Below are 13,552 nucleotides of genomic sequence, written 5' to 3' on the forward strand. Positions count from 1 at the left end.
GGTAACTTGAGTCATGATTCTTAGTATGATATGGGTATGATCTTGTTATGGAAAGTATTAATAGTGATAAGGAAGCATTGAATGAAAATGTGCTAAGGTTGGGTGTGAAGTTGTTTGTATAAGTTGAACATAAGGATGAATTTTGAAGGCTTAATGGAATCTGATTACTTGATTATGATATATTGGACGTTATTGTGGTTGTTGGGAGTTGTTTTGTAATATGGTGGGCGTTGACAAAATAGGGGAAATGCTGCCCAATTTTCATTAGATCGTGAATTATTCTTTTTTGAATTTAAGAGTATCATTGAGGCTTAAATATGGTATGAATCCTTCTAAATGTAGATTGTTCAAGCTTCGACGGTGAACATTAAGTAGTTAAGAAGACCAAGAGGTATGTAAGGCTAACCCTTCTTTCATTAAGGCATGGTTCCTTTGCTATATACCTTTCTATTAGATCCATAATGTCTTCCAAATGACTCTATCTCTAAAGTCACTAAAGCTCATGATCCTTGATACTTTCACAATGCTATTACCTCCCTCATATGATAGTTGATCCTCTAAAGATAGATGTAACGAAAGCGATGATGGTAATGATGTTGATGATACTCGTGGACTCTTATGTATACGTGTCTAAGTATGTATGACTATTATGTAATCATCGAGCTTATATGGTCGGGTATGATATTTGTCGTGCGCACACCCCTGTAGTTGGGTATGGCTAACCGTGAGCCTTGGTAGGGCCAGGTATGTATACCACCAAGCCTTGACATGGTCGGGTACGTGAAACACCGAACCTTCATGGTCGGGTATGATATAAATAAATATATGTATCTATACATGAGGAAGCATTAGAAATGGAAGGTCTCTATGAAAGACAAGTAAGTAAATATGATGATGGCCACTAGAGGCACAAATGGCTGTATTACCTCCTGATTCTCCCATCCTATGCTATTTCTTATGCTGTCTCTTATGCTCCTACTATGATGTTATTATGCTTTACATACTCAGTACATTATTCGTACTGACGTCCTTTTATTTTTGGACGCTGCGTCATGCCCGTAGGTGGCCAGGGAGACAGGCTTGATCCATAGATTTCTTGTTCAGGGTCTGCATAGAGGAGCTCCATTTCATCCGGAGCTACAACTTTTGGTATTATTCTTTTGTGTAAATATATACGGGCATGTCAGGGTCCCGTCCTGCCTATATGATGTTACATACCCTCCTTAGAGGCTTGTAGACAATATTTTATGATTAGATGTCTTGTAGCCTTGTCGGCTCATACTTTGTATATCGTTTTGTTAGCCTCGTTGGCTTGTGTACATGGACATAGGCATTGTTATTGATGAGGATAGAAATGTGTCGTTGCTCGACGTGATTAGTATTGTTCATGTATGGAAAATCATGACTAGGCCATGTAGCTCACCTAGATGAGAATATGAATGTACGTTAGGAGGTGCCCGTCATAGCCCTCTGGTTGGATCGTGACACTAGGTGATAGATATACCCTTTTCGGATCATTTTCCTTGCCTTAAGGTAGGAAATAAACCTAACCCTTGGCGAAGCAGCATTACCCTTCCACAGTAGAACTGGCCCGCCGGGAAACTAAAATCGAACTACCTTTGTTCTGCAATCAACGTTGGCATAACAAGAAGACAACCAATCCATGCCCATAATAATGTCGAAATTAACCATGTCTAACCCAACCAAAATTTCTAGGGTCTGGCGATTGCAAACTATCACTACACAGCCTCGGTATACTCGCCTTGCTATGACTGGATCACCAATTGGCGTAGACACCTCAAACGGTTTGATCGATTCGGACTCTATCCCAAACTTGCCAGCAACAAATGGCGTAACATATGACAAAGTGGAACCTGGATCAATCAGTGCATATACATCATGGGCGGAAACTGATAATATACTTATAACAGCATCAGGAGATGTCTCACGATCCTGTCTACCAGCTAATATATAAACACGGTGTTGAGGCCCACTCGAGCTAGAGGCTCCACTCCTCCCTCTACCACATCCTGCTGCTGTCTAAGAAAGCTGCCCTAAAGGGCGTACTGAGGAAGAAAAACTAGCTATTGCCCCTGTAGGCAGAACGATGCCTGTACCAACCCTCATAGGACACTCCCTCATCTTGTGGCCTGACTGACCACAAGCATAGCAAACATCCAACCTTAATCGACACTACCCAGCATGTAGCCTACCATACTAAGCACACCATGACAAGGGTGGCCTCACCTAGCCTGACTCTGGTCGGTACTGAGAACCTGATGCTCTGGAGCTCTAGCCCGCTCCAGAATTAGAAGACCGATCAATCCTAGGGCCTGAAAATCGCGGAGGTGCACTCCTTACTAAACGAAATGGATACTTGGAATGCTGATGTCTTTGTCTTTCTCTGAACTCACCAGCCATATCTAAAGATCTAGCCGTCTTACCATGGCCTCGATGACCCTCACCCTCTATTCCCCGCTGACGCTTACGATCTTCCAGATTCTGGCCATATGCCTGTATACAGGAATTATCCATGCCCGACTATAGTGCAGCAGTCATACACTCATCTATCAAATGTGGCCCTAGACCAGCCACAAAATGATGAACTCTGTCCTCCATCTCAGCCATCGTGGCTGGGGCATATCGAGCTAGAGAATCGAAGTGTACACAATACTCCTGAACACTCATCCTACCCTGCTACATACACAAGAACTTATTTGCTCGGGCCCTTCGAACCTCTAGTGGTAAGTAATGGCGAATAAAAGCATCTAAAAACTCTCGTCAGATAGTTGGAGGGCCATTTTCTCCCCTAGATAGCTCCCATTCCTAATACAACCACAACGCAACATCACGAAGTCTATACGAAGCCAACTCCACTAACTCGACCTCATCAGCATGCATAACCCTCAGCGTCCTTTGCATACTATCAATGAAGTCCTGTGGATCCATATTTTGCTTCAACACTGAAAAACTCTGGAGGGTCTAACCCAAGAAATGTTTTAACCCTCGCACTACCCACTCGGTCCGCCTGATCAAAACCAGCTCCCTGTCGCTAAGCCTGAGTGGCTACTAGTCTAGTCAATAACTGTACATCATCCCACACATCCTGGACCGGTGCATCTGGATGAGGAGCTGGAGTAGGTACTGGAGGTGGGGTATGTGAAGTCTGAGATGGGCGCTTACTCTGAATCTCATCTCCAGTCCTAGTAGCCCGTTGGGTACGGCTAGTGGCCTCACTAGACACTCCCTTTCCTTCCTGGGTAGCTGCAGATTTTTTGAGAGGCATCGCTGAAATAAGGAAAAATTATTAGAAAATGAACTCTTATCACATGGCTCTATCGCACGATCTAGGAGAGAAAGAATGAAACTTTCCTAAATGTCCTATAGCCCCCTGTTTATAAGTGTGGTGTACAACACACCTATAAATAAGACTCTACTAGACACTGTCTGTAGACAACCCTAGGAAGGAACTGCTCTAATACCACTTCTGTCATGATCCAAATCGATGAGTAGTGATGAGTGTCTGACCCCTAGCGACCAAACACCCCTATACACATATCTGAACCTTACTGAACACCAAGGGCCTACAAGTAACTTAAACTGATCGCATAAATGGGGAGACATCATAATCTCTGTACAATTTGTATATACATATACATGTTGAAGGAACAGTGCAAGCCGGCTAGGCTGCTATATATACTGTACACAAAAGAATGGAAGCAGACAAGACTACATCATCTGACTAATACATACAACTGTCAACGGACCTCTACTAGAATAAATCTGTAGAAAGGACGGGACAGGTGTTACATCCAGTATTTTCATGTGTTGGAAAGCGTGCGAGTTAAATGATATTAGTAAGGAAAATGAGGTTATCCTCCCAAGCTTATGGGTGGTTGTAGTGATGGTACAGATGTGTTATAATATTTGAAGTTAAACAAATCTAAGAAAATAAGTTTTGTCGAGGTTCGAAATTTATTTGATGAAATACGGTCCAAGCTATAATACCCCGTATTTTTGGACTAGAAAAATTTAATCGTCCAATATGAGCAAAATTACCCGAGCCCGGAGAATTCGATCATATTCAAGGATGAAAATCGAGAGCTTGGTGTACAAAGAGTTTGAGGTCCCAGAATAATTTAGAACTTAACAAGTGTGACCACGGTGGTTGAGAATAATTTTTTATGCCTGGTCAATGAGGTTATGGACTAGTGATATATCACATGAGTATAATAATGAGTATATGAAGTGTGCTAAAAGTGATTAGTATTTAATTGAACTGCGAACCGGGAGCTAATTACCAAAAGTAGTGGGAGACAAATGATTCAATTAAAGGAAATAATGGGATAAGCCAAAAGATAGTCATCCACGTGGGACCACCATGACATAAACAATTCATGACTAGTGCAAATTATGAATCTATTGTTGGACAAATATCGGGATAAGAATTTCTCATAAGCAACTGAGTGGAGAGATGATGTGGTTCCCACGGCCACTAGCAAGATTATATTTTGATCTTTTCTTAGTAAGTCAAACATAGGAATAATATATATGTACAGCAACATTCTACTCCATTTTAGAGGTCATTCATATGAATTCCCCTCTTCATTCTTGGAGAATTTTCTCTCCAGAATATCCGAAGAAACATTGGGGTGAAGAAGAACCTCTCTCGCGTGGAAGCAAATACGGAGAACGACATCAAGATTATAATAATGTCGGTTTCTCCGGGTGATAGCAAATTAGAGATTTTTTCAAAGTAAAGTAAAATTGAAGGATAGCAGTTCTTGGCATATAAGGTAAGAATTCTCATATTCTTGATATATTTAAATTCGTTCGAGTCCTGGCTAAATTGTGGGGTGAGATTTAAGGAATTAACAGCGGGAGATTGGATAAGTTATTGTTGTTGTTATCATGTGGGCTGTTTGGTGGTTGTTATAAATTGTTTTGTGGGCTGGAATATTGTGGGATTGATTGTAGTTTTAGTTGTTGTTATTTTTGTTGCCGTTATAGTATGGATATACGAAAATAAAGAAGTGTATACGAGCATTGATATACGAATGTATATTGGGCTGTTTTGGAAGTGATTTAAGAATGGATTTAATTCTATTTTGGATATGTATTTGCTGATATTTGTATTGGTATTGTGATCGATATTTTGGCTAAATTGTGAGAATTGATGAAATAAACACGAACTTGAAAATAAAATCGTCATTTGGATAGAGTGGAGTTTGTGGACTGCTTTCTTGTTATAATCATATGATATAAGGATAGAATTTGTAGTAAATGACTTCCTTACCTTGTTGAGAATGTTATTAAGTTATGAAAGGAGCATACAAAAGGTGACATGGGTTGTACAGATCCTACTTCGAGCTTGACGATCATTATAAAGTATTATGAAGTCATTATGGATATATATATGTTGTGTTGTTGAGATTTCTTTTTGTTATTTTGCCTGTTATTGTGATATATCGAATTCGGAGATACTAGCGATATTGGGGAGATGCTACCTGTTTCGCTTTAGGATCAAGTTATCAATTGATATACACGATATACGAAAACCATCTAAAGTCATACATGTATTTCCTTGTTATAGGATTAGCATCAGCATTACGACGAGTTCGTTTTGGGTTTTATATTGGCAACTTAAGGTATGTAAAGCTATCCCTTCCTTCTTTTTTTGGCATGATCTTTATGAAACAAACAGACGACGAGCATATAACTCCAAAGAAGCTCCTATTCTTAGAGACACTAGGATGGCTAATGTTCTTGATTCCCAGAACTTATTTTATAATGGCTTGATACGTATCTATGATTCCAGACGTCCTATTTTGATATAATCCATAGTGACATTCGAAGGGTACTAGATATGACTATTGTCTTGATTTTCAAATGATAGTTCATTTTGATTATTTCTATTGAGTCTCAGATATGACTTAGTTGCATATGGTTGCTCACTACTCTGCTCGTGCATGCCGTAATATATCTTTCACCGAGTCCCGGGCCGGGTATGTTTTCGTGCACAGTTTCACTGCATTGTTCACCGAGTCCCTCACTAGAGGGCCGGGTACGGTATATATATATATATATATATATATATGATGAATCCTTCTAAATGTAGATTGTTCAAGCTTCGACGGTGAACATTAAGTAGTTAAGAAGACCAAGAGGTATGTAAGGCTAACCCTTCTTTCATTAAGGCATGGTTCCTTTGCTATATACCTTTCTATTAGTTCCATAATGTCTTCCAAATGACTCTATCTCTAAAGTCACTAAAGCTCATGATCCTTGATACTTTCACAATGCTATTACCTCCCTCATATGATAGTTGATCCTCTAAGGATAGATGTAACGAAAGCGATGATGGTAATGATGTTGATGATACTCATGGACTCTTATGTATACGTGTCTAAGTATGTATGACTATTATGTAATCATCGAGCTTATATGGCCGGGTATGATAATTGTCGTGCGCACACCCCTGAAGTTGGGTATGGCTAACCGTGAGCCTTGGTAGGGCCAGGTATGTATACCACCAAGCCTTGACATGGTCGGGTACGTGAAACACCGAACCTTCATGGTCGGGTATGATATAAATAAATATATGTATCTATACATGAGTAAGCATTAGAAATGGAAGGTCCCTATGAAGGACAAGTAAGTAAATATGATGATGGCCACTAGAGGCACAAATGGCTCTATTACCTCCTGATTCTCCCATCCTATGCTATTTCTTATGCTGTCTCTTATGCTACTACTATGATGTTATTATGCTTTACATACTCAGTACATTATTCGTACTAACGTCCTTTTGTTTTTGGACGCTGCGTCATGCCCGTAGGTGGCCAGGGAGACAGGCTTGATCCATAGATTTCTTGTTCAGGGTCTGCATAGAGGAGCTCCATTTCATCCGGAGCTACAGCTTTTGGTATTATTCTTTTGTGTAAATATATATGGGCATGTCAGGGTCCCGTCCTGCCTATATGATGTTACATACCCTCCTTAGAGGCTTGTAGACAATATTTTATGATTAGATGTCTTGTAGCCTTGTTGGCTCATACTTTGTATATCGTTTTGTTAGCCACGTTGGCTTGTGTACATGGACATGGACATTGTTATTGATGAGGATAGAAATGTGTCATTGCTCGACGTGATTAGTATTGTTGATGTATGGAAAATCATGACTAGGCCATGTAGCTCACCTAGATGAGAATATGAATGTACGTTAGGAGGTGCCCGTCATAGCCCTCTGGTTGGGTCGTGACACTAGGTGATAGATATACCCTTTTCGGATCATTTTCCTTGCCTTAAGGTAGGAAATAAACCTAACCCTTGGCGAAGCACCATTACCCTTCCACTGTAGAACTGGCTCGCCGGGAAACTAAAATCGAACTACCTTTGTTCTGCAATCAACGTTGGCATAACAAGAAGACAACCAATCCATGCCCATAATAATGTCGAAATTAACCATGTCTAACCCAACCAAATTTTCTAGGGTCTGGCGATTGCAAACTATCACTACACAGCCTCGGTATACTCGCCTTGCTATGACTAGATCACCAATTGGCATAGAGACCTCAAACGGTGTGATCGATTCAGACTCTATCCCAAACTTGCCAGCAACAAATGGCGTAACATATGACAAAGTGGAACCTGGATCAATCAGTGCATATACATCATGGGAGGAAACTGATAATATACTTATAACAGCATCAGTAGATGTCTCACGATCCTGTCTACCAGCTAATATATAAACACGATGTTGAGGCCCACTCGAGCTAGAGGCTCCACTCCTCCCTCTACCACATCCTGCTGGTGTCTAAGAAAGCTGCCCTAAAGGGCGTACTGAGGAAGAAGAACTAGCTATTGACCCTGTAGGCAGAACGATGCCTGTACCAACCCTCATAGGACACTCCCTCATCTTGTGGCCTGACTGACCACAAGCATAGCAAACATCCAACCCTAATCGACACTACCCAGCATGTAGCCTACCATACTAAGCACACCATGACAAGGGTGGCCTCACCTGGCCTGACTCTGGTCGGTACTGAGAACCTGATGCTCTGGAGCTCTAGCCCGCTCCAGAATTAGAAGACCGATCAAACCTAGGGCCTGAAAATCGCGGAGGTGCACTCCTTACTAAATGAAATGGATACTTGGAATGCTGATGTCTTTGTCTTTTTCTAAACTCACCAGCCATATCTAAAGATCTAGCCGTCTTACCATGGCCTCGATGACCCTCACCCTCTATTCCCCGCTGACGCTTATGATCTTCCAGATTCTTGGCATATGCCTGTATACAGGAATTATCCATGCCCGACTATAGTGCAGCAGTCATACACTCATCTATCAAATATGGCCCTAGACCAGCCACAAAATGATGAACTCTGTCCTCCATCTCAGCCATCATGGCTGGGGCATATCGAGCTAGAGAATCGAAGTGTACACAATACTCCTGAACACTCATGCTACCCTGCTCCATATGCAAGAACTTATTTGCTCGGGCCCTTCGAACCTCTAGTGGTAAGTAATGGCGAATAAAAGCATCTAAAAACTCTCGTCAGATAGTTGGAGGGCCATTTTCTCCCCTAGATACCTCCCATTCCTAATACAACTACAACGCAACATCACGAAGTATATACGAAGCCAACTCCACTAACTCGACCTCATCAGCATGCATAACCCTCAGTGTCCTTTGCATACTATCAATGAAGTCCTGAGGATCCATATTTTGCTTCAACACTGAAAAACTCTGGAGGGTCTAACCCAAGAAAAGTTTTAACCCTCGCACTACCCACTCGGTCTGCCTGATCAAAACCAGCCCCCTGTCGCTAAGCCTGAGTGGCTACTAGTCTAGTCAATAACTGTACAGCATCCCACACATCCTGGACCGGTGCATCTGGATGAGGAGCTGGAGTAGGTACTGGAGGTGGGGTATGTGAAGTCTGAGATGGGCTCTTACTCTGAATCTCATCTCGAGTCCTAGTAGCCCGTTGGGTACGGCTAGTGGCCTCACTAGACACTCCCTTTCCTTCCTGGGTAGCTGCAGATTTTTTTAGAGGCATCGCTGAAATAAGGAAAAATTATTAGAAAATGAACTCTTATCACATGGCTCTATCACACGATCTAGGAGAGAAAGAATGAAACTTTCCTAAATGTCCTATAGCCCCCTGTTTATAAGTGTGGTGTACAACACACCTATAAATAAGACTCTACTAGACACTGTCTGTAGACAACCCTAGGAAGGAACTGCTCTAATACCACTTCTGTCATGATCCAAATCGATGAGTAGTGATGAGTGTCTGACCTCTAGCGACCAAACACCCCTATACACATATCTGAACCTTACTGAACACCAAGGGCCTACAAGTAACTTAAACTGATTGCATAAATGGGGAGACATCATAATCTCTGTACAATTTGTATATACATATACATGTTGAAGGAACAGTGCAAGCCGGCTAGGCTGCTATATATACTGTACACAAAAGAATGGAAGCAGACAAGACTACATCATCTGACTAATACATACAACTGTCAACAGACCTCTACTAGAATAAATCTGTAGAAAGGACGGGACAGGTGTTACATCCAGTATTTTCATGTGTTGGAAAGCGTGCGAGTTAAATGATATTAGTAAGGAAAATGAGGTTATCCTCCCAAGCTTATGGGTGGTTGTAGTGATGGTACAGATGTGTTATAATATTTGAAGTTAAACAAATCTAAGAAAATAAGTTTTGTCGAGGTTCGAAATTTATTTGATGAAATACGGTCCAAGCTATAATACCCCATATTTTTGGACTAGAAAAATTTAATCGTCCAATATGAGCAAAATTACCCGAGCCCGGAGAATTCGATCATATTCAAGGATGAAAATCGAGAGTTTGGTGTACAAAGAGTTTGAGGTCCCAAAATAATTTAGGACTTAACAAGTGTGACCACGGTGGTTGAGAATAATTTTTTATGCGTGGTCAATGAGGTTATGGACTAGTGATATATCACATGAGTATAATAATGAGTATATGAAGTGTGCTAAAAGTGATTAGTATTTAATTGAACTGCGAACCGGGAGCTAATTACCAAAAGTAGTGGGAGACAAATGATTCAATTAAAGGAAATAATGGGATAAGCCAAAAGATAGTCATCCACGTGGGACCACCATGACATAAACAATTCATGACTAGTGCAAATTATGAATCTATTGTTGGACACATATTGGGATAAGAATTTCTCATAAGCAACTGAGTGGATAGATGATGTGGTTCCCACGGTCCACTAGCAAGATTATATTTTAATCTTTTCTTAGTAAGTCAAACATAGGAATAATATATATGTACAGCAACATTCTACTCCATTTTAGAGGTCATTCATATGAATTCCCCTCTTCATTCTTGGAGAATTTTCTCTCCAGAATATCCGAAGCAACATTGGGGTGAAGAAGAACCTCTCTCGCGTGGAAGCAAATACGGAGAACGACATCAAGATTATAATAATGTCGGTTTCTCCGGGTGATAGCAAATTAGAGATTTTTTCAAAGTAAAGTAAAATTGAAGGATAGCAGTTCTTGGCATATAAGGTAAGAATTCTCCTATTCTTGATATATTTAAATTCGTTCGAGTCCTGGCTAAATTGTGGGGTGAGAATTAAGGAATTAACAGCGGGAGATTGGATAAGTTATTGTTGTTGTTATCATGTGGGCTGTTTGGTGGTTGTTATAAATTGTTTTGTGGGCTGGAATATGGTGGAATTGGTTGTAGTTTTAGTTGTTGTTATTTTTGTTGCCGTTATAGTATGGATATACGAAAATAAAGAAGTGTATACGAGCATTGATATACGAATGTATATTGGGCTGTTTTGGAAGTGATTTAAGAATGGATTTAATTCTATTTTGGATATGTATTTGCTGATATTTTTATTGGTATTGTGATCGATATTTTGGCTAAATTGTGAGAATTGATGAAATAAACACGAACTTGAAAATAAAATCGTCATTTGGAAAGAGTGGAGTTTGTGGACTGTTTTCTTGTTATAATCATATGATATAAGGATAGAATTTGTAGTAAATGACTTCCTTACCTTGTTGAGAATGTTATTAAGTTATGAAAGGAGCATACAAAAGGTGACATGGGTTGTACAGATCCTACTTCGAGCTTGACGATCATTATAAAGTATTATGAAGTCATTATGGATATATATGTTGTGTTGTTGAGATTTCTTTTTGTTATTTTGCCTGTTATTGTGATATATCGAATTCGGAGATACTAGCGATATTGGGGAGATGCTACCTATTTCGCTTTAGGATCAAGTTATCAATTGATATACACGATATACGAAAACCATCTAAAGTCATACATGTATTTTCTTGTTATAGGATTAGCATCAGCATTATGACGAGTTCGTTTTGGGTTTTATATTGGCAACTTAAGGTATGTAAAGCTATCCCTTCCTTCTTTTTTTGGCATGATCTTTATGAAACAAACAGACGACGAGCATATAACTCCAAAAAAGCTCCTATTCTTAGAGACACTAGGATGGCTAATGTTCTTGATTCCTAGAACTTATTTTATAATGGCTTAATACGTATCTATGATTCCAGACGTCCTATTTTGATATAATCCATAGTGACATTCGAAGGGTACTAGATATGACTATTGTCTTGATTTTCAAATGATAGTTCATTTTGATTATTTCTATTGAGTGTCAGATATGACTTAGTTGCATATGGTTGCTCACTACTCTGCTCGTGCATGCCGTAATATATCTTTCATCGAGTCCCGGGCCGGGTATGTTTTCGTGCACAGTTTCACTGCATTGTTCACCGAGTCCCTCACTAGAGGGCCGGGTACGGTATATATGTCACGACCCGACCAGGGGCTGTGACGAGTACCCGATACTTGTACCGAGCACCCCTTAGCTATCCTGTACAAACAGTGCCATATTTTTTTTTCTAAACATTAACATTTGCAGTAAACTTTCTAATATCGCGTTACACCAGAACGCGGACCATTCGGAATAAAATACATTAAACTGTACATAGCTGACTGTGTATATCTATCTACGAGCCTCTAGGCATAGTACATTTATACAGAGAAAGGGCCGAGTACTATCGCGCCCGAAAATACATACACAAAATAGTACCGATGAAATAAGGCTCCGGAACAACTGGAGCGCTGTCGAATGCTGCTGATAGGGCACTAGGAATCTGGTCCGTATACCTGCTGACCTGCGCGGCATGAAACGCAGCGTCCACAAGAAGGGACGTCAGTACGAATAATGTACCGAGTATGTAAGGCATGGAAAACAATACAAGCAGTAACATGAAGTACGATCAATAATAATATCACGGAGCCATAGGGCGTATAACGAGGCAAGAACGTAACCTGTACATAGGAAGGCCCCTCTTTAGGCCTGCTGTCATGTAGGCTTGTCTTTTCGTCTTTGAAACGTTTCTTTTCATAGGCATAGGAATCACATCTTTATATTACTTATTCTCGTGTACAGAAATAAAACAGTACGTTTCAGTAACGGTATCATTTGCTCACGTTTACGGACACCGAATACAATCGGCTCTCCCAACCCCCCCCTCGGTGTCCCTTATTCATGTATACAGAAAACAGTACAATTCAGTAGACGGTATCTTTCATTTACATTTACAGACGCCGAATACAATCGGCTCTCCCAACCCCCTCCCCAACGATGACCCAACATAGTACATCACATATGTATCACACATTATATATATACATATACAGACGCCGCGTACGGCTCATCCCATATCCCGCGTCCGGGCATCCCGCGTCCAGGATGGAATCCAGCTGAATCAGGTGGTGATATAACAGTGGCCCTTCCCTTTTTCCCCACATACACATACATATACATTTACTCATCTTTTATGCATATACATGTCTTATATACATTTACTTTACCATATATATATACATACCCATACACGTATACCCGTTTTATGTACCTATATCATATAAGCACACAAGAGAGCCAAGGAAAATCATGTATCCGTCGGAGTGACATAAGGTCGGTGACCTCCGATTACATTACGGAATGCTAGTGATAGCTTTGTCTCACCTTGAAGGAACAAGTATTTTAAGGCGAAACTATCAACGGAAAATAGTGTTACAGTAACCGAAAATGAAACCTTAGGTATTTTAGAAAATAAAGTTATAACTAGAAAATATAAATATGATTCAACAATTAGTTTATCGCTTTCATGTTTATATGAAGTACTTGGCTTAGTCGTAGAGTCGTTCCGGTCGTACTTATCATAGCTACATTCTCTTGTCCGACATTGTCATTATCATTATCATCATAGAAACACTCCCGCTGGAGTAGTCATAGTACTTATCACTTGGTGACGAAATCGGGATCAAAGGCCCCCTTTTGATTCACTTCAAGTACGTTAACCAAGATTATAGGAAAATCCGAGAGTAACGGGCCCACCTCGGGCCGGACGAGGTAGCGTATATAATTTACCCATAGTACGTGTCATAACGTTACTTGTATGAGTCTTAGGGTAATCGGGTCCCACTTAGGCAAGTTA

At 40.4% G+C, this 13,552-nt stretch overlaps 1 long non-coding RNA gene across 1 annotated transcript in view; it reads left to right on the top strand.

The window, feature by feature from the left end:
- The first annotated feature begins 4,514 nt into the window (after nt 1–4,514).
- The window catches only part of LOC132633866 (uncharacterized), a 44,204-nt gene continuing 35,166 nt past the window's right edge, over nt 4,515–13,552 (top strand). Inside the window, exons 1-4 of the long non-coding RNA XR_009579888.1 lie at nt 4,515–4,796; nt 5,594–5,648; nt 5,927–6,005; nt 6,119–6,167. This is a non-coding gene — a long non-coding RNA (uncharacterized LOC132633866). The remainder of the gene's footprint in view (nt 4,797–5,593; nt 5,649–5,926; nt 6,006–6,118; nt 6,168–13,552) is intronic.

The sequence above is a fragment of the Lycium barbarum genome, chromosome 3 (assembly GCF_019175385.1).
Source record: "Lycium barbarum isolate Lr01 chromosome 3, ASM1917538v2, whole genome shotgun sequence".
NCBI lineage: Eukaryota > Viridiplantae > Streptophyta > Magnoliopsida > Solanales > Solanaceae > Lycium > Lycium barbarum.